This window comes from Coenobita brevimanus, chromosome 23 (genome assembly GCF_032717465.1).
Source record: "Coenobita brevimanus isolate Jiangsu-jjx chromosome 23, ASM3271746v2, whole genome shotgun sequence".
NCBI classification, from domain to species: domain Eukaryota; kingdom Metazoa; phylum Arthropoda; class Malacostraca; order Decapoda; family Coenobitidae; genus Coenobita; species Coenobita brevimanus.
Window position 1 is genome coordinate 20707470 of NC_136976.1, and position 21104 is coordinate 20728573.

Consider the following 21104-nt stretch of genomic DNA (forward strand, 5'->3'; position numbering starts at 1 on the left):
CATTAAAAAAAAAAATGTTGAGAAAGCCTGGCTTTCATCACAAAGAGCTCCGTGTACGAATACCATCATCCATTCCGAAATGAGTTTGATTTTTATACACTGAATCCCTGAATATTAAGGATACTGCCGTCTACTGTATAAGAAGTGACTGTGTCACTGGTACAGTAAAGTTCGTCCAGTATATTGAATTACTTCGTACCACAAGTCAACACAGTCGATATAGCCATTCACATACACACTAGTTACTTCCAACTCCGAAACAGTATTGCAACACGAGACAAGAATTCACATGCTATATATTCCCTGAGAATTTACTGGCAGTTCTCACACGGCAATTATTTAATTTTACTCCTTTTAAATCAAATTTACAACTAATTATGTCTTCAGTACGAGTACAGCATGGAGCACTGACGAAACGCCTGAGCAGCATGGTACTGACTATGCCTTCATTGTAGTTGTGGTATATATATATATATATATATATATATATATATATATATATATATATATATATATATATATATATATATATATATATATATATATATATATATATATAAATATATATATATATATATATATATATATATATATATATATATATATATCTATCTATCTATCTATCTATCTATCTATATATATATATATATATATATATATATATATATATATATATATATATATATATATATATATATATTCTTGCTGTCGCAGATTAAGAAACTTACTCTATATAAAGGCTCCCAAACAAAGCCACACAAGACCAAGTACGTGCCTTCCTGGTTGTATGCTTTGGAGTCGTTTGTGTCACAAGTGAACGATGTATCATCAGTCACAATCTTTTTAGGGGCACAAGAAGATAACGCTTGAACAAGATGACGTACTGTATCGATTTCATCGAGAAAGGACTCTCTTAACAAAATGATACTGGAAGCTCAGTCCCCTCCAGGCCAGAAGTCTCTCCTATGCAAAAGAAAACTGAAAGGAACAAATGTAAAGTAAGAAGAACGTAATAGTAGTAAGGAGGTCTACGTACTAATGACGGGATCTTCATGTTTTCTTTATACAATTAACGTATGAAAATACCATCTGAATGTTAATCGTCGAAAATTCAGAAGGCATATATACACCTCGCACAATAATTATAGCATTCACCAAGTAGATAAGGTCACGAGATAAATACTGATGTGGCACAAACCCCAGGCAACGTTGAACCTCTGGCGGAGATTTTATTTAAGAGTATTTACAAATCGTGACCCCCCGCGTGGGGAAGGTAAGCACAGAATTAATATATCTGTTTATCTATTTATCTATCTATCCATTTACCTATGTATCGTCTGATTCAATATGTTCAGTTGTAATTATTTTTCAGGCATTACTTAAGGAAGTATGCAGTTCCCTGAAGAATAAGAAAAATATATATAAGTGAAATTATACTGTGGATACAGTGTGCATATTGATAAAGGCAGAGCATTGCCGTGACTGAAATTAAAGGAGGACGTGGCATCTGGTGAAGCGAAGCGGCAGCGTTGACTGAGCCTCGTATTACGAGTAATGTTTGGAGGGAACACCACATCGGGGCCAAGTTACTTCACCCGTGCACATCTTGTCCAAATTTTTATACAAAGTGTTTTAGGTCTACAATGATAAAATTTTTGACAAAGCTCATTAAAAAAAAAATGACCGTTGCAAATAATACATTTAATTAAGTGCCTATCATCATCTTTAACGAAGACGGCGAGTACACGAGTATAGCGGCAAGTATATAGTAGTAATGTTTTACGGTTCTATCCCTGAAAGCTTTCAGTGTAGGAAGAATGGGCACTCGAACACTGACTAGGTACTGATGATGGCTGCACGTCTTGTGATTGGTCAATGTAGCCTTAATTGTGTTACCATAATGTAATAGTTCCAATGCATACGGTATGGAGTAACGAAAATTTTGAGGATTACTTGTTTCAACAATCTACTTACATCTGTCATTCTGGAATTTTGCATGTCAATAGTGGAGGCCAAAACGCTTCAACATAGGTCACTTAGAGTTAATTCGAGACTGATGAAATAGAGGTTACTGACCAAGAAGAGTTTAATTTAGTCAGTTTGAACGATTCTGAGAATATTCGGTCAATGATGAAATATTTTTACTGATGAATAACTAAGATGAATCTATCCAGTTTAAGCCAACTCCATCTAATTCCAGCAGGATCCCTAAGCGATGCAGCCAGCTTTGCGTACAGTGTTAGATCTTCAGGGCGGATGAGTACGTCGCATAAACGCATTTTAGACTGCAAAGACTGTATTTATAAAATGATAGTTCCATGGCTCAAGAGTGCAATCATCCATTAAATAATTAAATCAAATACACTTCACCCACCCATTATAAAGCCTGACCAAAAATCGGCCAATGAAAGTTGTCAGAACATTTAAATATTTATCACAAACCTTTTGGTTTGTCAAGTTGGCAGACATGCAGTTCTGGCTTCAGAAGTTTATGTCAGTTTTTAATGTCAAGGTTCTTAAATGCTGAATTGCTTCGGTACAGTAAACATGTCTCTTGTATGGATATGTTTGTGAAATTATAACTTTTGAATGTCTACCACTATGCTTGACTGTTACTACCAATTTTGTATGTGTGTATATCGTCATTACCTCACTCAAAACACACACACACACACACACACACACACACACACACACACACACACACACACACACACACACACACACACATTTTTGTGAGCCGAAGGTATACTACGGGCAAAAACCAAATGCATTTTTTAACAGAATATGGAAACAGTCATTTACAACAATGGAGTATGTAAAACTGGATTACTGTGTTCTAAAATTTGCACACAATATCACCTATGACGAATTATCAAACCATCAGCCCCTCCCCAACACCCTAAAAAAAAAAATGTTCCTCTTGTCTGGTACAAACAGTAGGTCGGCATTGCTAACTTTGTAACAACGATACTGAAACTTACCGGCCAACGCTGCCACCTCTTCACGGCGACAAGAAGTCGTACCTGTAGGAGCAATTAACAATGTAATTAACAAAATGCCAGTAAAATCAGTGTGCAGAATCTATCTGTCAAAATCTCTCTCTATGTGTGCATGTATGTATGCACAGTATGTATGTACTGACGTGTGTATGTAGGTAGGTAGGTATCTGTTTGTGCTTATGCCAGTGTATGGTACCCTTCTATGAACGAAGAAACGAATTTTTGTGAATGAATCTCAGTAATAATAGAGACAAACAGCTGTTCCAGTAAATTCATGAGAAATAAACGTCTCATGGATCATTACCAGTGCTACCCAATCAAGTGACCATTTTTCTTCTTTGAGTATGACTGGAAGCGTAATGGAGAACATGTAAATGTCTCCGGAAATATACGTAGGTTCGGTTGACCTGCATGCAAATTTTTGCCTGTCGCTCCCCAAAGAATAAGCACACACACACACACACACACACACACACACACACACACACATTTCCATTCATTCTATTGACAACAGGGTATTATAATACCTACCGACCAAAGCTTAAATTCTTCACTAAAAGATTATTTTTTTCATCTTGCCACCTCCAGAGAATTTTATTATACTTCAGGGAAAACTGAAAGGATTAGACATCTTCATGAAGCTTCCCAATTATGGGAGGTCCCCTGTAGTTAATTGAAATCATCAGTTCATAGCAAGAATTAAACAAAAGAATATATTCTAGGACTGAAGGGTTTAACCGTCCTGCTACTCATTGCCCTATATCTCAATACAGGAAGCGGGAGAAGAGTAGAGAAAAAAATAGACCAGTGACTTACCATTCCTCTCATTCAATTTTCCAGAGATACCAAAGACCTTTGCATCACATTTCATTGCCATGTGTGAACTTGGAAAGCTGGGTGGTGAACAACAATTCTTGCCTTCCGTCAGTGTTTCGAATCATGGTAAAATTTCATATTTTGGATTTTTATCATCATCTGACGTCAGAAAGCTGGAGGGACTGTTGACGTCTCTGCATAAACGTATGCCTTTCACGAAATACGTTGTACTATTTATCTTATTGTCTATACTATGATTAACGTGAATAGATCTTTATAACCTCTCTCTAACCAAAAAATACTTTCATTTTCTTCATTCCTCGCCTCAGCATTACAAAGCGCGACAAAAGAAACAAACACAAAAGTACTAGGTATGGGAACTTAGAAAGCCGACAGAATGAGCGAAGTGGATGAAGCATCCGTTATGAATAAATAGAACTGGTGTAACTCCTGGAAATGAAGAAAACAAGAGAAAGTAGAGTTAGGCTAATATTTTTACACACATCCTAATTTGCTTAATGCATAAATTATTTAGCAATGAGGAAAACTTTTATAAATACAACAGGAATAATTAATTTAAAAAATGTGTATACAGACGCTCGAGTTCTTGTGTATACAGAGGAGAGAGAACCGTTACAACAAACAATACAAAAACGTGAAGTACTGTGTCAATTTTTAGAGTGTCTTAGTGCAGGTGGTGACTCCCACAGCAGTTGGGGTGTTGGTGTTGGTGTATCGGAGGGGGTGGAAGAGGGGCAAAGGACTGTGAATAGGGTGGGAGGGACTGGTGAGTGTGGAAAGGGAGAAAGTAGCGGGGAAGTCACGAAATTTAGAGATAAGAATATTTTCTCATTCCTCTCTGTTTGGACAGAATACATTTTCTATTATTTTAACTTTTCATATGCATTCAGTGATGCTCCAGCATTCATAGAAATGGCAGGGTTAGGTTCAAAAAAAAAAAAAAAAAAAAAAGGTCGATTTTATAGGTTGACAAGGTTAGGTGCCAATGATGCTCTAGTGAGATCCAAAGGATGTAGCATTTATTATTCCCTTAATTTTGCTAGATTTGGTTTAGGTGGTTTCTAGTATGTGTAGGATACGTCCGAAAGAAGCTTAAGCTGGGTTTGAAGGACGCCCAGGTGAAGCCCAAGAGACTGTGGTCAGGTTCTTAGAATGTCATTTTCCAGTAAAGATCGCTGTCTGTTTCTCTCTCTCTCTCTCTCTCTCTCTCTCTCTCTCTCTCTCTCTCTCTCGGAGACTTAAGTGACTTTTTCAAAATGGCAGTGTATCAAATTAATGCTGACGATAGTGAGGGCAGCATTGATGACCGCCTTGATACGGAAAAGTACTACTGCATGTCAATCGTGATTTTTCGCTTGCGATGCTCAAGGTGAAGCTTTTTGTAAAGTTAATGAAGCTGTGGAAACCATAATGATAACGATACAGCTGGAGAAAAAAAATGAAGGAGAGTTTGATGTGAGGACGATAGCTTAATAGGATATGATGCCGATACTTGGCGCTAAGGTGACAATAATTTTGTACTGAAGATATATTTTATGGCGGCGAACATCGTGAAAGTAGTTTGATGATGAAGGCAGTGGTGATGACGGAAGAGATAGGGATGAGGACACGGTGACGTTGATGAACCCCGAAGTTTCATTAAGTAATTGAATGACAACATTGCATAAACAGAACAGCAGATTCAAGCAGATATTGCAAAATCCACATAAATCCAGAGTAGCAGTGTTGCTGATGGGTGTATTTGTGACACGCGCTCTGTTGTGCTGTGATGTGTATTGCGGTGAAGTTTATTGCGAAGATTTTTTGTTACATGGCGTTACCTGAATGTAGTAATTCTCACAGCATGTAATTTAACGAAAAATTCAGTGTGTGTGTGTGTGTGTGTGTGTGTGTGTGTGTGTGTGTGTGTGTGTGTGTGTGTGTGTGTGTGTGTGTGTGTGTGTGTGTGTGTGTGTGTGTGTGTGTCCTCAGACAGTTTCCAGACTTTTGTTTCCGTCTCCATCATCCCTCTCCAGTGGTATCCCCATTCTTAGCATCATTTTCCATTCTTATCACATTTATTCTCAATTTCATGCAACATTCGCCTACACTGCCCTTCATTTTTATTGTTCTTCAGCATAAATTCACCGTTTTTCTGGAGGTCTGAAGGATGTTATCAAAAGTGGGAAGATCGATTATTAAGGAGGGCTTTTACACAGTCACTCCTACTTCAACGATTTATCTTTTTTTTTTTTTTCTTCTTATTACTCATTGAGCTGAATAAAATAGTCTGGCGTCAGAGGGGATAGAATGCATCACTTGTCTTTATCATCGGAGGATTTGCGGTGACAGCATTAGCTCTCGGGATGCTGTGCCTCACTTTCAGCTCTGTAAATGCATCTGGGTTAGCTGGAAGAGTCGTCCTGATCATAAGAGAGGTCAAACGTACAGTAATCTTTCGTATGCATTGAGAAACTTATCTTTTATAAACTTTCTTAAGTCTTCCCAACTTCATAAGGCCTTTTCTGTTATCTTTGGTAAATCTGATTCTCTGTTCATATGGATGTTTATGGTAATGTCTCAGATAATGGCGCGCGCGCGCGCACGCACGCACGCACGCACGCACGCACGCACGCACACACACACACACACACACACACACACACACACACACACACACACACAATGTAAACTCTAGTATTCTAAACTATAATTTTTTGTACATAATGCGTTTCCCTGAGCTAGCCCCTCTTCTCAAACATTAAACTTAAGGTAGCCATCTGCACTGCCTTTGTATTTATGGTGTCCTTTATTTTCAGCAATATTTCTCTACAGTCTATTGTAACCGTCTGTTTTACAATTAAAAAAAAAAAACAGTTTTCTTAATGAACTTTCAGAGATCACTTCATTTAAAGACCTGTTTTTCTACTGATCGTGCTATCACTCGACAACTGCATATACTAGGGGGAATGCTTAGCAGTGAAGGAGTTGTCCAGCCATATATTTAACCCATACAGTTTGAAAGTTTTCTCCTAACAGTGTTAAGGCAGCTTTAAAGCAGCAAGGATAGACTAAGACTATTCTATTAAGTGGATTAAAAGCACTGTGTCCTCTCCTTTCCGCTCACCATCTCTGCTGCAGGCATCTGATGGCACCATGCAATCTTTGTGCTGGTGGCCACGGGAACATCAGAAGCCAAAAACCCTTCCATCAAATGACCGAAAAAATGTGCAAATAATTTTTACTCACATTCTGGAGTCACTGGTCCAACAGTCGCGTTACTTCCTGCTTAAAAGTATTTCAATCTCTTTTTTTTTTTTTTTCTATTAACTTCCCCCCATGGCATAAAATTATTAACCCGGGTATAGGTACTGTTATGTTCAACCTATATTGCACAGAATTACAGTATAGTTGGCTGTTTTATGATTTATACTGAATCTTTCAGCCCGTGAAAAGTCTTACCTAAAATAATCTTGCCACCTTTGCTGCTGATAAACGAGTTTATTCAGTTTAGGATCGGCCTCTTCAAGCAAAGTAGTTAAAAACTTTATTTCTTAGTAATCCTTTAAACACGTCTGGTACTGTAATTATATTATTCTTGCTACCGCTCAACGGTTTAATTCAGTTTAAAAGTGGTCTGTTTATCACAGGGGTTCCTAACCTTTTTAGTACTGCGCCCCCCTTTGGTTAGGACTGTATTCATGATCCCCCCTCCCCTCACCCCTATGACGCCTAAACACGATGTTTTTATCTGTTCTATATGGATGCTTATGACGCTAGATGGCAACACTACATGTGGTTGCTCGAAATGACGGATGTGAAGTTTTCCTATCAAAGTTTCTTATTCATACATATTTTGGGGGATATTCCGTATGCATTTGAATGGCCTAGCCCTATGCTGAAATTTGATTACCCCGCCCCCCCCTCCCCTAGCAATCTCAAACGCCCCCCCCCCACAGGTTGGGGAAGCGCTAATTATTAAAAGCCTAATTTATCGATAGGCACGTCGATGAACTGTTATGAATCAGTCAGAAAAAGAATAAAGACAGACGTCAAGTGAAGCTAGCTAAATGACGGAATTTAACATGTGGCTCTTCGTTGCTTCTATGAATATCAGAGTCTACCACAACTGGTTGAAATCATCAGGATAAAATATTAAAGTGTTGTCCCCACACTTTGTGGGTTTATGCGGTCAAAGACAGTCCGTAAGTCTGTAAAATTATTCGCATATACTCTTATTAAATTAGAGATAGCGATTAGTTTAAACTACAATTTCTTTTAACGTAAGTTCAGATTGCATTTCATTTTCTTTTTCTGCGTTTGCATAACATCCATGAAAATAATGTAATTCTCGCTGTCTATAATGCAGCTTTGTATAGCACCATGGAAATGATGGAAGGAATCAAAAGTGAAAGCCCTCCTAAGTTACTGCTTCTAAGGAAAGACAAAGAAACGAAACTGACGAAAGATATGTTCATTTTAAAGACCCCTTTCATGTTAACCACTAGGTAAGGAAAGCATTAATGCGTAAGGTTTTCAGTTTATGCCGTTTCTTCTTTTGGTCAGATCTCGGCGGGGAAAGAGACTCTACAAGCTTAGTGCTTTAACAGTAGGCTGCTTACTTTTTGCTAAGAATTACCTACTAATGTAGCCTGTTCCAAGATAAGTCGAGATTACTGTTAGCATTTTATATTCCATTTACAACTGATATAACTATGTGTCGCATATTGAAGTTTCTCGGTCATACACATGAGACCACTATACATACTTCACGGCAAACAATGCCGTGTTACTCACAACTCACTCTTGTTTTCATATCCACTGTATCGAGCAGAAACGTCCACTCTTGTACCACACATCCACTTTATATATCTCACAACATCACCATGTAGCACACTACATCACCATGAACCATACCACAACACCATCAACCACACCACCAGGTTACGAGCATGTACCAGACCACAGCATTATATAAAGTACGAGAACCACATCACCACATCATGTAACATCCCACAATCACACAGTGTATCCACAGCATGTAACGCACCACGACACCATGTTCTATACTATACACCACACCACCACACTGTGTACTCGTACCACAACCATCACACCGGGCACTACACCATCATACCATGACGGTTACTATACTATATACCACACCACCACACTGTGTACCATAACCATCACACCGGGCACTACACCATCATACCATGATGGTTACCGAATGACAAAAAAATAAAATAAAATAAAATCCACTCCACCTCCCCGCCACTGGATCACTCCCCTGGGACTGTCTGAGCTGCACTCAGTGTTTACCCCTCCCTGATATAAATTTATCCCCATGAATTCCCTCTTGTATTTCTCTTTTTTGGTGCTACATTGTGTTTTTCTTTTCCTCTTTCATGATTCCTCTCAGCCTTCTTTTACATATTCTGAGAGTGTGTTTTTCCCTTCTCTATACTCGTACTTCGTGATATATTATCTCCCATACTTTCACTATAGTCCTCCTTACATTTTGTCATTGCCTGCATTCTTCTACGCTAATGGCTGTTACCTTTACTCTTGTACTTTTAGATCCAACACTTTATTTTTACTTTGATTTTCTTCTAATTAATTTTCCAGTCATTTGAATGAATAATGTTACTTTTCTGATTCTTAGAGATACTTTTTTAAGTTATGAAAACTTCTGACCATTCAATAATACCATCCATCCATCATTGATAAACGACCCTCCCTCCCCCCCCCTCTCTCTCTCTCATTATATATTTTTTTTGTTTGCAAACTATAACCCGAGAGATCCGTACTGGATTGTTTTTCTCTTCGTTTTTCCATTGCAGGTAAGCTACGCATATTTTTAAAGAGGAACATCAACCCAAGCAGAAGAGACGCCTTCACGTTCGTTCGTTCCTTTAAAGATTTATCCCTCCTATAGAGGGAACCGGGCCATACATTAGCCCGGTCAGTGGGGTGTAGGCTGGCTTATTAAATAGTAAGGGGGGAGACAGGGCCGTGTCTTCTTGCTGGTTTTGTGGTGCATGTGTGACGCCTTCACGACCGGCATCAGGCAATCACTGTCATATGGAATGCCCTGGCAACCACACCAACCCCACCTGTATTAAACAACGCAAAGTTAAGCTGAAGAAACAAGACACTTTATTCCACCCCACTGCCAAGTTCCATACTGGATCATTTGTATATATCTCTTCATTTCCGTGTGTGTGTGTGTGTGTGTGTGTGTGTGTGTGTGTGTGTGTGTGTGTGTGTGTGTGTGTGTGTGTGTGTGTGTGTGTGTGTGTGTGTGTGTGTGTGTGTGTGTGTGTGTGTGCAGTCACTGTACATTGAAAGCTTCGTGCTCGCCATGTGTTCATGACATTTACAGACTGGTTTAACAAATTGTTCGTGCATTTTTTTGCCCCACAGTTGAGGTTGTGTGACTCTGGTCCAGGCGAGTGTTTGAATGAAACGACAAACATTTGTGGGCAACTGTGATATCGAGAAGAGGGGAAAGAAGGAATGGAATGGAAGTTTGGATATTCAGAGGGGGAAGAATGAGGGAATGAGGCATCTGTGTTAACAGCATCTCCATTACCATTTGGCGATGGAGAAGGACGCCTTCTCGCAGAGGCGTCAATGCACAAGGAAGAGGTTCTGTCAGGATATACTAACGACTTTCAATTCCTCCCAGCCCTCCCTCTTCTCCGGCAAGGAGGATGCGTTTGTTTCCTGCGGACACTTCAGCTCTTAATTACTGTAATCGCACAATGTGGTTCCTCCGTGATGGAAAGTAATCATTCGAATAGTCAGATAACTTCTTCGAAAGTTAAATTTCTCATCATTCAAATTATATTTTGTCTATAATTCAGTCAACAGAACTTTGGACCGTCTTTAACACTCCTGGGCTCTTCTGGCGCACTCAGTTTAATTAAATCGTCTAGGGTTAGATAGTGGATAACACTAGCAATGTCCCATCCCTTTGATATTTAATGCTACCAGTAGTAACACTCAGGCTCTTGGGACTTACACTTGGCTAATTATAAATGTCTGGCATTTGTTAATGCAGGGTAAGAGGGGTATTCTGACCATGAGACGGTTAATGGATTTCTAAATTAACCACAACAGATACACTCTATGCTGCAAGACTTTCTGAAATAAGCGGATAAACTAAACGAACGGCTATATTTAGTAAGTGTCAATGAACAGAGGAGAGGATGGGGAAGGATAGAGGGGTGGATAAATATATGACAACCCGATCCCAGCAGCACCAGAGGTCCATTGACTGCATCTACCCCAAGTGATCTACAAATAGTGTCTCGATATCCCCAGGGATATCTAGATAGGCTCTTGGGGTATCCAGAAAGATATTCTGAAAAAAAAAAAAAATGAGTACTACAACTGTTTATTAGCTGTTTGTTCAAAGCCATTTCTCTCTCTCTCTCTCTCTCTCTCTCTCTCTCTCTCTCTCTCTCTCTCTCTCTCTCTCTCTCTCTCTCTCTTTTATAAAGGAAAGTAACAGTGAGAAGAATAAAATTATTAAAGAGGGGGTATCAGGTTGACTGAGAGGTGAACTTAGGGGTAACAGGGTCGAAAAAATTTAAGAACCACTGTTCTATCCTACACACACACACACATCATATATATATATATATATATATATATATATCTATATATATATATATATATATCTATCTATCTATATCTATATATATATATATATCTATCTATCTATCTATCTATCTATATCTATCTATCTATCTATCTATCTATATCTATCTATCTATCTATCTATCTATCTATCTATCTATCTATCTATATATATATATATATATATATATATATATATAAAATCAGTGAAATGCGCTTTGTGAGCGCGTGTTGAGCGAGGAAGCGCTATATTATCACAATTTCCCTCTGATATAAAATTACAGGCGGAATCTCCGATATTTAATTGCTTGAGTCAATGCCAAAAATACAGTGCTACGAAGGAATATCTTTTATTTGATTTCTTTTTTGAGGCGTTCAGCGAGTACAGCCGAACACTCCTTTGGAAAACTTGAGATTCTTAGGGATTCCTATGCCTTTGTTGGTGCCATTTTTAGTTGCTAGCAAACTTTAGTGAATGAATGTATCACACGCAGAGAGAATTTCAACTCTTCACATTGGAATAAATTTATCAGTTGCTTAGTGTGACGGTCGGATCAGGCTGGGCCGGGCCGGGCCGGTTCGGCCCGGGCTGCTCATTTCCATACTTAATTGAGAGCAAACATTGTTCACTCACTCGTCACAAGAACATCTCTGAACCTCACACTTACCCAAATGAAAGCTATTTCTGAACAGCTACCACCACCACCACAACCACTGCTACCACCACCATTATCATCGCAGCTTCCACCGTCGTCATCATCGCAGCTATCACCATCAACCTCATCACAGCTACCAGCACCACTATCATCATTATAGCTAAACACAACCATTCCATACCTAAAAAAATCTTTGCTGAATAAAATATGTTCATAGCATCAATGAAGTAACAGACATCAGACTGTAGATATACAACACCCCCCCTCCCCTTTCTCTCATTTCAAAAACGCTTAAAATTCCAGGGAAATGCATCCCCGCATTTTCCAACGGAGCTAATTGTAACACCGAAATATACAATTATTTGGGGCCAAAACATCCCTTCATAAAATATCAATTGACCATCCTGTGAAGCTTAATTAAAACTCATTTTCCAGGCAGCACTACACACACACACACACACACACACACACACACACACACACACACACACACAGACGTATAGGATAATTGTGTGTGTGTGTGTGTGTGTGTGTGTGTGTGTGTGTGTGTGTGTGTGTGTGAAGTCTGAATGAAGCAGTTAATCTGTCATTGTTCCCAGCTGTGTACCTTCCCAAACAGTATGCACCATCACACAGCTTCACTTTATTTACTTTCGAATTTATCCTCGCACATCTTTTCATCTACTTCACATCAAAGGAAGCAGCCGCGACTGAGCTTAACGCCGAATACCGATGATGTTAATCTGTCCCATAATATCAATAACTTTTTTATATATATAGGCCTAATGTACAGTATGCTAATTTGTATTTCTTACAAATGATGTTTGAATGTTAAGTAAGATGGATCATGCCGATCTGGAATATTATTTAAAATTTAACTCTAGAAATTAACGCAATCAGCCATGCATAATACGTTCTTTGAGTTAGCAGTACCTTTATTTCTTCTTAATTATCTCCATGCAAAGAAGTTTATTCAAAAGATAAGTTATAGCTAAGAGTTATTTACGAGCATATAATATTCATAGTCCCATAATCTGTTGTAGGATTTATTTTCTGTATAACCTTTTGATTTTTGATTTTTATGTTTTATCTGAGATGCAAAGTAAGCAATGTGAGTAGGGACAACAATACTCTAGGACGGATCTAACGGTTCTAAGCAACATGGTAGTCACATAATGTCTTTGCAGTACCTGCTGATCTTTCGTGTCGGACAGTGAGTTTTCTTTAATGTATAAATGTATAATTTAATCGTAAGAAAAGAAGAGTAGGAAAGGAAATAACTGCATTGTCTGATGCTGATATACTTCGTACAATTCTGAAGTTCGTCTTCACTGGAGCTCTCCTTCATCTGCTTCATCAGTCCTCTTCAGCGCCGGTAATGGCTTCCTCTTCTCCCCCCATTGACTCCCGATCACTCAGTCAGGCATGTAGACACTCACGTTATTGGTCCTTGGCTCATAATACCAAGGAAGATAGCAGAGGCAGGGAGACGATACGAGTTGGGTACAATATGAGGGCGCGGCGAAGATAAGTTTTTCTTTTTTTTGCAATAAGATTGGGGATAAAGTTTGATGACGCTAAAATGAGGCTGCGACGAAGAAAAGATGTACACTGGAGTGAAACACAGAATGAAAGCCGTGCAAAATGAGAGTTTAGGAACGGCAAACTTATCGAGAATTACATGTCAAAGAGTTGCCTGATACACCTGTTATATGAAGAGTTTGTACTGTGTTTTCTCTTTTAATAACATGATCTGTAAAAGGGACTGGCCAGTCATAAGGTTATGCTCAATGGATTATGCATCGTGGGAACATGATAACTGGTATTCAGAGGTTAGTGTTAAAATGCCCAATTTAAAGAATGGCCGAGGATGAGATGGAGGGATGGGGTGGAGAGGTATATGACAGAGGGGTGTGTGACTTGGGAGCAGGGTAGTGAAATGGCGGGGGACAGGGCGACGTGGAGGCGATTTGTTTGTGGCCACCCCAAACGGGATTGAGGCGTCTGGCAATAGATAGATAGATAGATAGTTTTCATAAACTCATCTTTTCGGCATTACAGTTACCGGTTGCTGTTTTCATTCACAATCATGTCTGCCAGCCGTATAGAAATTCGTTTATAACTACATGGCAAATGTTCGCTTTAACTAACAGAAATATCCGCCCCTTTTCTCAGTGTGTTGCAGTTTTCCTTGAGGAACGTGATACATATTCAGTTTTCCCAGTGATAACGAGAAGCGACCGGATATATTATACAACTTAGTTTTTGAAGATTTGAGCAGATGGGGGGGGGGGAAGGAAGGTGTGTGCAAGATATCCAAGGAAGACATCTGTGCTGTATGTGAGGCGGTGTGTGGTGTGAAGAGAAGATGTAAGGGGGTGCAAGAAACAGCATGGTGGAATGAAGAAGTGAGACCAGCTGTGGCGCAAAAGATGAATGCATATGGTATAATGAGTGGATGGGAGGCAAAGGCATGGGGGAAGTTGAGAGATCGAAGAGAGTTATATGTAGAGAGGAAGAGAGATGTGAAAAGATTAGTAAGGGAGTAAGTATATAGTGGATGTGGAATTTGGAAGGAATTTGAGTGTTAAGTGGAAGGAATATAAGAAAATGTTCTGGAAGGAGGTAAAGAAAGTTAGACAGGATAATAGAGAATTTAGTAGGGGAGTGGAAGATAACAACTGCAGACTGATAATGGAGATGGGAGAAAAAGCGAGCAGATTGAGAGAACACTTAAAGGAACTATTAAACACACGGAATAAAAATAATGCGAGTATAACTGGCTGGAGAATGGCTGGGAGAACGAGGGAAGTGACAAGAGAGGAAGAGATCAGTGGGATGGAATTAGTGGAAGCAATGAAGAATGTCGAAATGGGAAAAGCCCCAGGAATTTATGGAGTGTGGCGAAATGCTGAAACATGGTGGAGAGACAGTACTGTAGTAGACTGGATATAGAAGATGTGCTGATTGCTTTGGGAGGAAGGTAGAGTCCCGTATAGGATTGCAAGTCAGGTATAATTATTCTCCTGTACAAAGGAAAAGAGAAAAAGAAGTGTGTGGTAATCATAGGGGCATTTGTCTTCTTAGTGTAGGAGGAAAAGTATATGGTAGGTTACTTATTAACAAAGTCAGGGAAATAACAGGACAATTAGCTGGAGAAGAACAGGGAGGTTTTAGGGAGGGAAGAGGTTGTGAACATCAGATATTCATCCTTAGGTCTTTGGTGGAAAAGTTTCTAGAGAATGGAAAGAAGTTGTATGCCGACATCATGGATTTGGTGAAAGCATGTGACAGAGTGGATAGACAAGGAATGTGGAAAAATATTAAGGATACATAGGGTAAATGGGAAGTTGGTGAATGAAGAGTATGTATGAGGGTGCTAAGGTTGCAGTGCGGGTGGATAGTGAACTGAGCGAATTTTTCTATCTGAATGTTGGACCGAAATAGGGATGTATCATGTCTCCATGGTTGCTCAGTCTGTATATGGATGGGGTTCTAAAAGAAGTACAAGGTAGGGCACTGGATGTTGGAGCTGCCCTAATGAGAATGGGCAGCATTTGGAAACTTCCTGTATTGTTGTTTGCAGATGATACCGTGTTGTTAAGTGAAGACGAAGGGGAAATGCAAGGTTTTGTGAATGAGTTTGGGAGAGTCTGTAAGAAGTGGAATCTAAACGTGAAGGTAGGGAAGAGTAAAGCTATGGTCTTCGAGAGAAATGAAGTCACTGAATGTACAGTGAAGATGGATGATGAGGGTAGTGAAATGGTGGGAGAGAGGGCGACATGAAGGCGATTTGTTTGTGGCCATCCCTTATGGGATTGAGGCGACTGGCAATAGACAGACAGATAGAAAGTTTTTGAAGATCAGACCTTACAGTGTTCTCACGAGAATATACACTGCCAGTCTCAGCCTCTCCATTACTCTTCTTGGTTGACCAGTTTGTCTCTTATACAGCACTTGTCCCCTAGTGCAGAATGGCTGAAGTGTCTGGTGAACTTTCTATATTAGTAAAATTTTGATATTGTTTTCATGTGTTAAAAAGAACAGCAACAAAGCAAAACGTAATTTGTCAAGACTCTTAGGGAAGTTTACACAGATTATTCATGGCTGTTATTCTTTTCGTAGGAACTCATCTGCTGAAAGAGCTCACCCTAGGCATTGATGGGTCCTACGCGAAATACGTCACATGTATTTGACAACATCCACGGTACATCACGTCGCTAAAGTTCATAGAAACGCTTACCCCCTGGTGTCCCTTGATTAAGCTGCACAATAGGAGCACATCCAAAACTGCCTTAGATAATTTAGGTACACCGGTAAGATTTTGCTGTACATTATTTAAGTTGTACAACATGAACACATCTCAGCTTTCCTCAGATAATTTAGGTATACTGATACCACTTCGCATTATATAAGCTGCACACATGAACACATCACACCTTACCTTAGATAAAATTTCGGTATACTGGTTGTAGCCTACTTTGCATTATTTAAGTTGCTCAGCATGAACACATAGCAACTTACCTTAGGTAACTGTTGGTATAGTGACACCTTACAATCCCTTTTATCTCAGTCAAGCCCTACGACTGTTACCGGACTTCATCATCCCTCCTTTGCCCATGGGTATGCGCCTACCGAAAAAAAAAAAAAAAAAAAAGTTTCTTTAAAACTTAATATGAGCATTAGGAAAACAACGACAAGAGAAATTACAATATTATGCAATATACTTTATTTCTTAATTGTTTGATTAATATCTTTTATCTGTTTTCTTCTTCGTCGGTGACTGAGACTAACCAAATACTTACTCCAAGAGAATATGGCAGAAACAATACACACAGCAGAAATGAAGTGATCAAAACAGCAGAAGAATTTTACACAGAACTTTACAAAGGTAATATCATCACTTAAAGCTCACTGAGAGGAGGGAAATTGTACGAACGGTAGTTCTCAGCATTTTATTAAATGAAACAAAGGAGGCTTTCAAAGGACTGATCAGGGGTAAGGCATCCTGTCAAGAATTTGAAGAAAGGGGTAAGTTTAAGTTTCACCCTCCTCGAATAAAAACTGAGATTAACAACTGCTAAAAAAAGGGAGTTACGCTTCATACTGGCGGTTCAGACATTAGTTCAGAATAACAAATTCAAGCGAAGAATGGAGAAGAGGCAGACAGGGAAGACGGATGGATGAAATTTGCAGATTTGATGTGACTGGGTAAAAATAAAACAGACTAACAACCATCCATCCATCCACATGCAATATATTATAACTTTCTGCCAGAGATCCAAACTAGAAAATTACCTCAAGTCCAGACAATGGAAAGCTTTATGAACCATGAAGAAGTATAGGCTATGGTGATTTGTTTTAGAGATAGTGAGCATTTTCCAAATTTCAAGACATTAGCCTCTTTTCGAACACCAAGCTCTAATGCAAGCATTTAAGGTTAGTTGTGTTCACTGTCCCTTTACATCATCATTGTTGATTAACTGACATCACTAAATAACTTACTGTGGTGTTCACAGTCAAGTCAGGGAAAGCTATGCATGTTGTCGAAGCAATGAGATGAGTTTTCGAACTGCATTCTGGACACGAACAATTAAGGAACCTATTCTATGCAAGCAGTTGTGTTATATGTTTCCAGATTGTATGTTGCTTTAAAAATTAAATCAATGTGTAGGCCTAATGACCTCAACAATTTTATGGATGTTTAGTGGTGCTTCTCTCAACAGTTATTACGACTGAAAGAATGTCATTTTCAAAGAACCACCTCATTAGACATTCATGAAACCTTTCTTATTAAAAACAGGAGAATGCGTACGTGTCTACTTTATTTAATTTCAAGTTATTGGATAAAGTGCATTACCCAAAAGAAAAAAAAAAACGCGATATTATTTACAAGAAATTTAAACTACATAAGATGTTAAAAGCGGCAATGAAACAAGAACAATAACGACAATGTAAACGTAATGAGATAAGGGCTGTGGAGTGTGGACTGCAAAAAGACTCGGAAACGAAACCTTAATGGTATGGGGAGCAGATTAGAGTGCAGTGGAAAACACGGCCTTAACAGACTGATAAAACTGGGCCAGTCAGTGTGACGATGGCCTGGAGAGAGAGAGAGAGAGAGAGAGAGAGAGAGAGAGAGAGAGAGAGAGAGATTGATTGAATAGGAAAACTAGTGCCAGGCAGCAAAGGCCATATGGCACTAAAGAAGAAATCATTGATATCGGTCAGGTAAAGCAATCATATGAAGGAAAGCATACGGATACGTGACAAAAAGGATATGAGAGCGGTAACCGAAACGTGGGTGGATTCACCTAGAAGATCAGCAAGTGAATGTGGATGGCGTAAGTTATCAAGGAAAGGGAAAGCACGGTGACGCTCAGCAGAGTATCGAGGGCAGTCCAGTAGGAGATGCTCTACAGTAAGTAGAACCTGACAGTAGGAGCAAAGAGGAGGTACTCCACCAGCCATCAAATAGCCATGTGTAAGACGGGTATGGCCTAAACGCAAACGTGCTAACACTGTCTCCCACCGTCTGTTAGGATAGGAGGAAAATGACCAAGGCGAAACAGTGGGCTTAATGGAACGCAGCTTATTATTAGTAACATGGGACCACTCCAATTGCCATCGACGCTTAAGCGACAAAGAGAGAGATGGAAAAAAGTCACCTACTGGGAGACAGCTGGAGGATAATGTGTTAGACGCTGCTGACCTGGCCAAAAAATCCACCTGCTCATTTCCAGCAATACCAACATGGCTCGGAACCCAACAAAAGGTGACTACTTTCTCCCTGGTAGAAATCCTATACAACCACTCCTGAATTTTAAGAACAAGTTGGTTGGCTGCGGGAATGGTCTGGAGGCTAAAAAGGGCACTAAGGGAGTCCGTGAATATAACAAAAGATGAGATCTGTGAAGAAAAAATATATCGAACAGGAATCAAAAGAGCAAATAATTCTGTAATGAAAATACTAGCAACATCAGGGAAACGGGATTGATATGAACTATTGGGAAACAAAACTGCAAAACTTGTGCCACCAGAGGATTTCGAGCCGTCTGTATAAATGGGTGTGGCTGACGAATGACAAGACAAATGGTGACAGAAGAGAGATTGTAGGTGAGACGGGGAGGTAGAGGATTTAGTTGCAGGGAGAACAGAGGAACATATACTTGGGGGTGGAATAAGCCACGGAGGAAACGAACAAAGGTGATATGGAAAAACGCGAGGAGAAGGAAGAGATAAAGAGCGGGACAAATCATCTACTCTATGTAAAACGGAGTACCGTTGGTAGAAAGGTGTCCGGGATGGATTGGATGGAACGGATGTAGAAAGAAAACCGGACGAGGAATGTTGATTAAGTCTGTAATAATAATGAAGGGTCAGTTCATCACGACGATGCGATAAGGAAGGCAAACCAGACTCATCATACAAGCTCTGAACAGGAGTGGAACGGAATGCCCCTGAAGCAAGACGAATGTCTTCGTGATGGATTGCATCCAACCTGCGAACAGTGGCAGGGGATGCAGAGGCATAGACTTGACAACCATAATCAAGAACAGAAATAACTACGGCGATATGTAAACGTAGGAGTAGAGTGCGATCAGAGCCCCAACTGAGATGGCTCAGTGTCCGTTGGAGTTGAAGTTACTGAAAGGCAGATGTTTTCACGGTAGCTATATGTGAAGACCAAGTCAACCGAGAGTCGAAAGACAAACTCAAGAATGTAGTAATAGGATGATATGGAAGAAGGGTGTCATATAGATATAGTGATGGCTGTGGAATAACACGCTATCTGGAAAACATCATAGCTCGTGATTTAGATGGTGAAAAGCGGAATCCATGAGAAGTTGCCCAAGTCGACACAACACTCACAGCTGACTGCATACATTGACCGAGACGAGAAGGATCAGCATCAGCAAGGTAAATTGCTAAATCATCTACATGTAGGGAAGCATGGACTCTAGGAGGAAGATAAGAGACAATACCATTTATTGCAACAAGGAACAAAGTCGTACTCAGAACACACCCCTGTGGAACACCCTCCATCTGTGAAAAGGTGGCCGATAAACTGCCAGAAACACGCACCCGAAAGGTTCGAGCTTTCAAAAAATTGTCGAGTAAAACACCCATATTACCAACTACTCCAAAATAGACTAAAGTACAGAGAATATGATGCTTCCACGAAGTGTCGTATGCTTTCTCAAGATCAAAAAAGACACCGAGAACTGATTGCTTACAACGAAAAGCCTGACGGATATAAGACTCTAGCTTCACTAAGGAATATAAAGTACTACGCCCCTTGCGAAACCGATACTGAAAATCGAAAAGGAGATTCTTAGATTCTAAATACCACATCAAACGAGCATTGACCATCCGTTCCAGTAACTTACCAAAGCAGCTGACAAGAGCAATAGGTCTGTAATCCTGTGGAGAGTGACCGGTCCTACCAGGTTTTAAAAAGGGAAGCAAATATGCTGTGCGCCAGGCGTCAGGGAACTCACCATCTGTCCAGATTGTATTATAAAGTGACAGGAGAAAGGATAATGCTGGTCGGGGTAGGTGTTTTATCATTTGGTAATGAATACCATCGGGGCCCTCACAAGTGTTGCCACAAGACTGGATCCCAGACAGAAGCTCGGACATAGAAAACGGGACATTATATGACTCCACAGATGATAGAGTAAAACGCACTGGGGTACGTTCAACCTCGTGTTTATAGTGATGGAACTCCCGAGAGAGATGGACTCCCTTGCTGATCTCACTGAAATGGTCTCCCAGTATATTTGCAACCCTAGAAGGATCAACAACAGACTCACCATCGACATGAAGTACTGGAGCTGGTGGGGGAGAGTATTTGCATGAAATTTTGTGAATATGATTCCACAGGACAGTAACCGGCGTGGAAGACGTGACATTGGACACATAAGACGACCAACTTGCCTTTCTGGCAGCCTTTATTGTCCTACGCAAAATGGCACCAGCC